This window comes from Gossypium raimondii, chromosome 6 (genome assembly GCF_025698545.1).
Source record: "Gossypium raimondii isolate GPD5lz chromosome 6, ASM2569854v1, whole genome shotgun sequence".
Lineage (NCBI taxonomy): Eukaryota > Viridiplantae > Streptophyta > Magnoliopsida > Malvales > Malvaceae > Gossypium > Gossypium raimondii.
In genome coordinates this window covers 48,113,133-48,122,933 of record NC_068570.1, presented here as the reverse complement: position 1 = coordinate 48,122,933, position 9,801 = coordinate 48,113,133, and the positions used below count along the sequence as shown (strand labels likewise).

Here is a 9,801-nt window from a genome sequence, read left to right as displayed (position 1 = left end):
AGATGATTGAATTCCATGAATGCAGACTATTTCAGAGACATATAACTTTGCTAACTTTTCCAGTTAATAAGTGATGTGTAATGGTAGGAAATGAGCTGACTTAGTGAGTTTATCCAGAATTACCTAAACTGAATTATTCTTAAAAAAATGAGAGGAAGATTTGATCCATCGTAATCTTATCCCAGTTCCACTCTGGTATCTCCAAAGGATACATCTTACCCCAAAGAACTTGATGCTCTACTTTAACTCGTTGGAATGTCAAATAATTTGAAACATATTTTGTGATTTCTTTCTTTATTCCAGGACACTAGTATAGACTTCTCAAATCTCAATACATCTTGAAATTTTCTGGATGAAGTGAAAGGGGTCCTTGATAAGCCTCTTTTAAAAAATTCTTGCCTTAAACCATTCCTAACAGGCATATACATTCTTCCCATAATCTGCAATTCACCAGCTTTTCCCAAGTTAAAGTTTGTTGCTTTACCAGACATCATACGCTACTTATAAATATTACACTGCGTATCTTTCTTTTATTTTTCCAAAATTTGAGAGAGAAAGGTTGGTCTAATAATCAACTCTGCCAATAATGATCCCTCATCAACACCAGACTTACTTTTGCTCGAAGGGATGCTAACACTGTCACTATTTTTATGCTCAAAGCATTAGCCACAACATTAGCTTTTCCAAGGTGATACTCTATGGCCAAATCATAATCCTTCAGAAATTTCAACCAGCGTCTTTCGTGTAGATTCAAATCTTTTTGTGTCATTAAATTCTTCAAACTCTTATGACCTAAGAACGCACGACACTTTTCTCCTTAAAGATAGTGTCTCCAAATCATCAATGCGAAAAGTATTGCTCCTAGCTCCAAATCATGAGTTGGATAATTTCTTTCTTTTTCATCAAATGTGTGAGGGGAGTTGCCAACATTCTGAAGCCTTTTACAGACCTTTTATAGTAGCCTGCTAAACCCAAGAAACTGCAAACTTCAGTGACATTCTTGGGCAGATTCCATTCAAGCACTGCTTTTACCTTATTAGGATCTACTTTAATACCTTCAGTAGAAATTACATGACCTACAAAATAAACTTCTCTCAGCCAGAATTCACACTTGCTAAAATTGGTGTAGAATTAATTCTCGTGTAGTGTTCTCATCACAATTCTTCAATGCACCTCACAATTAGCCACATTTTTAGAATAAACCAGAATATCGTTGTAAACGGAAAAATACATAGGATTTTTCCTATGTAATTTATCACATTTTTACTTAAATTTGTTGTTAAAACTAAGTAATTGTTTAATAAATTAATGAAATATGTGAAAATATGAAATTAGGACAAAGAAATTATTAAAATGTGATTTTATGCTTTATTATATAGTTTTCATGCAATAAATGACTTATTTTATATTAATTTGAATATATTATATTTTTAAAGATATAAAGTGGGTCATGCATGATTAAATTAAATAATAAAATATAAAATTATATGTAATAATTCATTTTAAAATATTTAATTAATAATTTGGGTTTTTAATTAAATTGGATAAATTTTATTCTTTAGTCCTCTAACTTGTTGATTTATTCTGGACAGGTCTGATAGCTTTGGTTGATTACAAAAACTGTCCAAATTGGAGACCAAGTCAACCCAAAATTCGGCCGCACATGGCTGTCCATAAACCACTCTTTAGTTTAATTGCACAAGGTCCTTGAAGAGTTGAAGACATTAGAGATTTACCTGAAGATTTGCACTTGACCAAGTCTTAGTCTTGAGTTGTTGTGGCACTCAAATTGACCAAAAATCAAGGAAAAATCAGCTCAACTTGCTGAATTTATGGCCGACCACCCACGGAAGATGCTTTAAAAGATGAAAACTCCTATTTTAGCAAACTATCCCCCTCTCCTCAACTATAAGGAAGACCCTCTCATGCCGGCCACCTTGGAGAGCCATCAGCAAAGGAACAAAGCAAAGGAACAAAGGAGCCTTGTTAGTCAGAGTCTTGGGTGACAGCCACTCCGAATTGGGTTTAATCTTCCTTTTCTTTAATTTAATATAAAGATGTTTGCTACGTGTTCTTTGTTGTTGTTTACAACAATGTTAGCTTAATTTTTTTAAGCTAGGATGATTGCTTTGATTAAATAATATTTATTTGATTATGCTTATAATGTTTGTGCCTCAATCGATCATGTTTTCAATTAAAATCAACTCTATATTTCGTTCGTACGTGATTGAAATGCAACTAAATTAGCTGAGTGATCTTGACCAGACGACGACTAATGGACACATAATTAAAATCTGCATGCTCAATTTAGATCCTGACCTTATTAAATTGAAGGTTGCATAACAACTCTGACCAAGCTTTGTTATCTGCATATTTTTTAGATTTGTGTGATTAAATTGTATCAAACATAACACGTCCCTGTTACCTCACACGAATGCTAAGAAACCCTTAGTAAATAAGGATCAGCAAAATGTGTATTTACACTTACCTTATTCCGAAAGGACCTAATGTGGTTTCCAAACTCATGAAAGATCGAGTTGCCATAGAATATTTTTCTGAATGTTATTAAGCATGTTGATAATAAATTGAGTTTAATTAAAGTAATTGTCTTAGTTTATTTATGTTATAATTGTTACAAATTTTGTTTAATTTTACTAAAATCTATTTCATTCATAAAGTTTGCATACTTTGGATAATTTGCATTTAGTTTAATATATTTTAATCACCACTTCTTAACAATACTGTGTTTTTATTTACCAAATTGTTAATATAATTTTACAAATTAAGTGACTTAGCACAAATACAATCCCTGTGGAGACGATAACTTGCTACTTACTTATTACTTGATAATGACTGTGTACACTTGCACAAACCTACGCGTTACAAGTTTTTGGTGCTGTTGTCGGTAATTGTCAACTGTTGCCATAGTCATTTTTTTTCGTGAAATTATTTATTGTCAATTTTATTTATTTCTAGCATTACTAACTTATTCTTTTTTAATTTTTGTGATTCTCTTTTTAGGTGTTTATGAGCATAGATCGAATTATCAATTTACTTCCTGTAGACCCTGCAAATTGAGCGAACTTTCAGACAAAGAAGACGCAAATGAACAGCTCAAAGACAAGTCGAGATGGACCTTGGAAATCAAAATCAAGACCAAGGTAATGAAGCCGATCATGTATGAAATCTTATCCTCATTTTCGATGATAGGGATCGATGCATCAGACAATATGCTGTGCCACTGTTCAATGAGTTAAACTTAGGAATTAGAAGGCCAGATATTGAGGCAACCCAGTTTTAATTGAAACCAGTAATGTTTCAAATGCTACAAACGGTGGACCAATTTAGTGGTATGCCCACGGAAGATCCACATCTCCACCTTCGATTATTTGTGGAGGTGAATGATTCATTCAAGATAGCCGGTGTGACTAAAGACACACTGAGATTGAAGTTATTTCCATACTCGTTGCGAGATCGAGCACGAGCATGGCTCAATTCATTGCCACCAAGTTCCATATCTACATGGCAAGAATTAGCAGAGAGATTTTTGGTTAAGTATTTCCCACCTAGGAAAAATGCTAAGTTAAGGAATGAGATCACAACTTTCCAACAATTAGATGATGAGTCTTTGTATGAGGTTTAGGAGCGATTCAAGGATTTACTTCGTAAGTGTCCTCATCATGGGATTCCTAATTGTATCCAGTTGGAGACATTCTATAATGGTCTCAATGCAAATACAAGATTGATGGTAGATGCTTCTGCGAATGATGCAATTTTGTCTAAGTCTTATAGTGAGGCTTATGAGATCATAGAGAGGATCGCAAGTAATAACTATCAATGGCCAACAAATCGAATAGCTTCAGGAATACTTGTAGCCGAAGCTCATAAATTTGACGCTCCCACTTCGTTATCAGCTTAGGTATCGTCTATTTCCTTTATGATAAAAAAGTTAACTGCTAATAGTACTAATAATTTTGTAGCTCAGCCACCAAGTCCGTTTGAAGTCGTTTCCTGTGTGTACTGTGAGGAAGGTCATTCTTTTGAGAATTGTCCAACAAATCTCGAGCTAGTGTACTATATGGGGAACCAATATCAAAATAGGAGTGGACAAGGAGCCCAGTCCAACTTCTACAATCCTTCATGGCATAATCATCCTAACTTTTCTTGAAGCAACCAAGGAAATGGACCGAACAACAACTTATTGCAGCAAAGGCCCAACCAATCTCAAGGGTTTAATCAACAAGTTCTAAAACCACCTCAATCTGAGGCACAAACAGTTTGGAGAAATTGTTGAAAGCTTACATGGCAAAGAATGACGCTTTGATCTAAAGCCAAGCAGCAACACTGAAAATTTTGAAAAACCAAATGGGTCAGTTAGCTACGGAGCTACATAATAGACCGCAAGGAACCTTGCCTAGCGACACTTAGAATCCAACAAATTTGGGTAAAGAACATATCAAGGAAATGGCATTGTGAAGTGGCAAAATTCTAGAACCCCGATGGATTGATGTTCAAGATAAGCCCGTTGAGAAAAATCAACCAGCTGTTGAAGTTCCTACACCAAAGGAATCAGAATCTGCAAAGTCTGACAAGGTAAACCCTGACTTAGTGAATTCAGATATTTTAACATCTTCTTTGGATGCAAATTTACCTACTCAGAAAGGTTGTCCAGTTCAACCGAAAGTTCCATCACCTTTATATCCACAAAGGTTGCAGCAAAACAAGCAGAAATAGGAGGTGCAATTCAAGAGGTTTTTGGATGCTCTGAAGCAGTTACACATCAATATTCTGTTGGTGAAGGCTTTAGAACAAATGTCGAATTATGTGAAGTTTATGAAGGATATACTGTCCTAGAAGAAAAGATTGAGTGAGTATGAGACTGTTTCCTTGATAAAGAAGTGCTGTGCATTCCTGCAGAACAAATTGCCACCGAAACTGAAAGACCCAGGAAGATTTACTATACCCTGTAACATTGGTGAATCTTACTATGGTAAAGCTTTGTGTGACTTAGGAGCGAGTATCAACTTGATGCCTAAGTCTATTTTCAAGATGTTAGGGATAGGTGAAGTAAGACATACAACTGTGACGCTTCAGCTAGCGGATCGATCTTTTGCATATCTCGAATTGTCCCATATTTCTTCTTCACAAACAAAATTAGCGCACTCCATGGTGAAACACATTGTCGTATAAATCCCTTATTTAACAGATCTTGCAACTGTGCCTTAAGCTTTTCCAGTTCTAGTGGTGCCATTCTATAAGGAGTACAACGGATAGACATTGTACCAGGTTCCAATTCAATTAAAAACTCTATTTATCTATCAGGTGGCATCATTGGTAGCTCTCCTGGAAACAAATCTAAAAAATCTCTTACAACTGGAACTTGACTAATGTCCTTTCTCAATTCAAATGAACCCATAATGTATGCTAAGTAAGCATCTGCACCGTTAACTAACAATTTTTTGGCGGATGCAACAAAAATTATTCTACTCACCAAACTAGTCTGTACGTTAGGCATTAATGCTTCCTACCTCTTATAGTTAATAAACGCATGACTCTAGCACGATAATCCATCACAACATTATGTCTAGTTAACCAGTTTAATCCAATAATAACATTAAACTCATGGAAAATCTATGGCAACAAGTCCGCCAGGAAAGTATACTCGCCAAATACCAACAGACAATCTTTAATTACTCTATTCACCATTTTACTTTGATCTAGAGGATTAGCACTAACACATTCTTCTCAGAATACACAACCTCAAGAATCAGACCCTCTATAACTTTAGTACATATATAAGAATGAGTTGATCCTGGATCTATGAATGCATAAATATTGTTTCCAAAGAAAGAAAATTTACCCGTTATGACTTCTGACAAATCAACATCTTCTTTTGCCATACTCCAGAACTGGGCTTAGTGTAGCTTTTCCTTGGAGTTCCCTGAACTGAGCTAGATTTTGTTGGTACGCCAGATCTAGCCTCTTGTTGAAACTTTTAGGGGTCACGAACAGACTATTATGTACTTACTTGTACTTTGGAGGGACAATACTTAACCTGATGATCCAATGATCCACATCCAAATCATGCTTCAGAATGCCTCTAGCATTCTCCTCCATAACTTCTTCCACTGTGCTCATAGTTAGAATTTCTCATTATTCTAGATCCACCAGAACTTGCAATCGAAATAGCCTTTCTACTATTTCCATCATGCTTGAAACTCATAGGCTATAATTCCCTTCTTGATGTTGAAAAAGTCTTTTCTCTCGACCTCTTGAAATTTGTTGAAGGTGGAGGACTAGACATTCCATGATTCATTCTTTCTCTTTCAAAAATTCTACTTCTATCTTGAATAATTATTTCCATTTTGTGAGCCTTGGTTATGAATGCTAAGCTTTTACATTCTGAGGCTGCTACCAAAACACGAATCTCATCTCTCACACCTATTCAAATTTGTCACACATCTCTTTCTTTGTTTGGAACATATTCTTGACATAACGATTAAGTTTAACAAACTATCGTTCATACTGCATTACAGGGATTCTTCCCTACTCAAGATACAAAAATTTCTTTTTCATCTGTTCTACATACATTTGATTCACATATCTTTCTCTAATTTTTTCTAAAAAGAACTCCTAATCAATCATCTCCTTAAGGGTTACACTGGTCAATGTCTCCCACCATTGATAGGCTTTTCCTTCCAATAAAGAGATTGGACACAAAAGGCTATCTTTTGGCATGTACTTCAGTTCTTTAATCACTCAGCAAACTCGTGATAACCACTTCTCAGCTATAGTGGGAGCATCATCCTTATCACCCAAAAATTCATTAGCACATTTCTTTCTAATCTCCTGGATAAGATCTCCCTTAGATGGAGTTACAACTGGTACTAGTGGTATAGGTGGTGCTGGTCGTACCACTTCTGGTTGTGGTTGCTGAGGCTGTTGAGGTTAGGGTGCTTGAATAGTCCCCAAAAATTGATCAAGAATTTGGCTTATCATTATGAAGAAGATGTTTTGAAAATTATTCCCAAGGGCAACACCCAAATTGGTTGTGGGAGTTTGCTCTTGAGCAGGAGGCACACAGTTTTCAATTTCCTCACCAATTGCTTCTTTAGATCCTTCGGACATTTTGTCAACACTACAATAAAAATCAAATTAGTTCAAATTACAGGACTAAGCCAGAGGTGTATCATGCATGATGAGACATGACACAACCTTCGATTTTCCAAGAATCGACTCAACCTTGACCTTTGATACCAAACTTATAATGCATCATTCAGAATTTAAAATCATACTAATTTTAACAAATTATTTAGTGGAAACTTTGTAAAATTTTACAAATTTATGAGTATAAAATGTGTGATGAGCTATTACTTTACAAAGGTTTTAATGTACATCATTGATAGTTTAAAACAGTGTTCAACCTATTTGGCGAATAAGTTCAAATAAGTAATTTCGTGAAACAATTTATAATAATTCAAATCCAAGCATAAAATTTAATAAGATTCTCATAAAAACAATGTCGTGACAAAATAATAGATCGCTATAAAAATTTGTTTAAAAAATACATCTACACACCACCCCTACAAGGTCATGCATGATACAGGACAAAACAGACAGCTCACAATAGCAACAGTTCTCTAGCGTAGTCCCTTAAACAAAAAGCGTCCCTTCAATTAGCACGCTTTAGAAGGAAAATATAACAAAGTAAGTTTATACGAACTTAGTGAGTTCGAAAGGTAAAGAGAAATCATACACACTATTTCTCATGATAATACCAAACCTTTTAGAAAGAGTTACACATAATGATCATAATACACCCAATGGCATTCATAGAACACAGACAGACTTATACACCAATTTACAAAACACATGGATAGATACAATATGCCAACTTAACCCAATGTAGACAACTCATCTTCATGTCAGCCACCACATACCCAAAAATTAGAGTCAGAAGAATATCAGACAGTCTCATTCACATACATACTCCTCCTTAACTCCTCATATCATTTTCATTCAGAATAATATGTTTTCTCGTGATCTGTCAATCTTGTTTGTAATATAGTTGCCCTACTAAAGGCATCACAAACATATGCCCCATTCTCTACCACCACAGATCATATCTCACATATCACAAACTATTGGTACTGGCTTAAGCATGAAAGATGCTGTTTACTTCATAATACTGACTGACTGAACTCAGACTGACAACACTAAACAACTATTACCCACACATTTATCATTCATACATTACTAAGGAAGATTACTTATCTCACAGAATTTATATAACAAAGGAATTTAAAAGATAAAAAGGAACTCACCAGAAACTCTAGTACAAATCTACACAGCAGGTCCTTTGCCCTTATCATTGGGACCCTTGTTAGCTTCTTTAGCTAAAAGAAAGATAATTATTATTATCAGATAATTAATCTATCAAAACTTAACATACATGTAAGGATCGATATCACAAAATCCAGAATCAGGAAGTTTCCTTCCTTACAAACAATTCTAACATCTATGCATGTAGTACAATAAACACGTAGATTACTTCGATAATAACTGAAGGGTTCACCCAAAATTACTAGTAAGCTAGTACTAATGTAGACGTTATCTAAATAGTTTGTACCTTTCCCTTGATGAAGTTATTCTAAACTTAGGTTTTTCAGAGACTTACAGAGAAATTCAAGAAAGAATATGTAAAGGTGTCTCATGTTAGCCACTGATACTCTTATATACCAAGCAACAGAGACAAAGTTTAGTGGAGAAATTAGATAATCCCAATAACACCTTTGATTCCCGTGATTAAACACACTTAACAATTTTTGAGTCTAATCATTTTACGGTAGTCTAGTTCAGTTCTAACTAAATCTCAACTAAATCCAAATATAACTAATTTAGTCACCAAGCACTAAATAAGACAACTTAATCAAAACTACAAACTTAACAAGTTTGCCCAAAACATCTGGACTAGGCAAATACTTAATTGAAGAGTCTACCAAACCCTAGTGTTTGTCAAAACATAGAGTTCACCAAATGGCAAATCCCACAAAGTTCTCTACTTAGCCAGAAATAATACTTTACTTACTAAATTCTATACTCAATTTTCCATTTACACACCAAATAGTAATAGAATATTGAGTCTTTCGCGAGTGAACTGTTACAGCGCCCACAACTAGGATACGAATGACACGCCATTAGGGTCCCAAAAACAAAAAATTGATGTTTGATCAGGGATTAATACGATAGATTGAGATCTAATATATGTTGTAGATTCTTTTAAGCTCTTGTGAATAACCCAAATATGTCAACTCTGTGAGCAAATTAGTCCCATGTATCCGAGTTCAATTTACTAAGGTTCTCCAGGCGTAACAAAAATGAAAATGGTAATTTAAATTGGAAATGAAATGGTTGAATCGTGTGAACAAGTTTTGAGTTGTTATTTTGCAAATTGATTATGGTTTGAATGGTTTTTTGTACTTATGACTTGAGTAGCATAGTGTTGTTATGCAAATAAACTAACCTATTGGTTGTATTGTTGATTTGAACATCAAAGTGTAAGGTGCCAAAGGATGCCATGTATTATACCATTAAAATTTCAATAGCTTAAATTTTTGTAAATGTCAAGGTAAGCTAGGTAAATTCCATTTGAACTTACTAAGCATTCACAATGCTTATATCATCGTTTCTTCTTTCTTGTAGTGTCAATTTGCAAAATAAGACAATCGGATCACCTCGAAGCTCAGACTATCTAATTATCAACTTGGTAGACTTTTGATCTTTTTGACTCAGTTATATGGC

General features: G+C 34.7%; 1 non-coding gene across 1 annotated transcript; it reads right to left on the bottom strand.

Annotated features, from left to right (window-relative positions):
- Window positions 1-3,580: 3,580 nt before the first annotated feature.
- LOC128042236 (small nucleolar RNA R71) lies at window positions 3,581-3,687 on the bottom strand. The gene has a single exon (XR_008197442.1). It is a non-coding gene; the product is annotated as a small nucleolar RNA R71 (small nucleolar RNA).
- Between the last annotated feature and the right edge of the window lie 6,114 nt (window positions 3,688-9,801).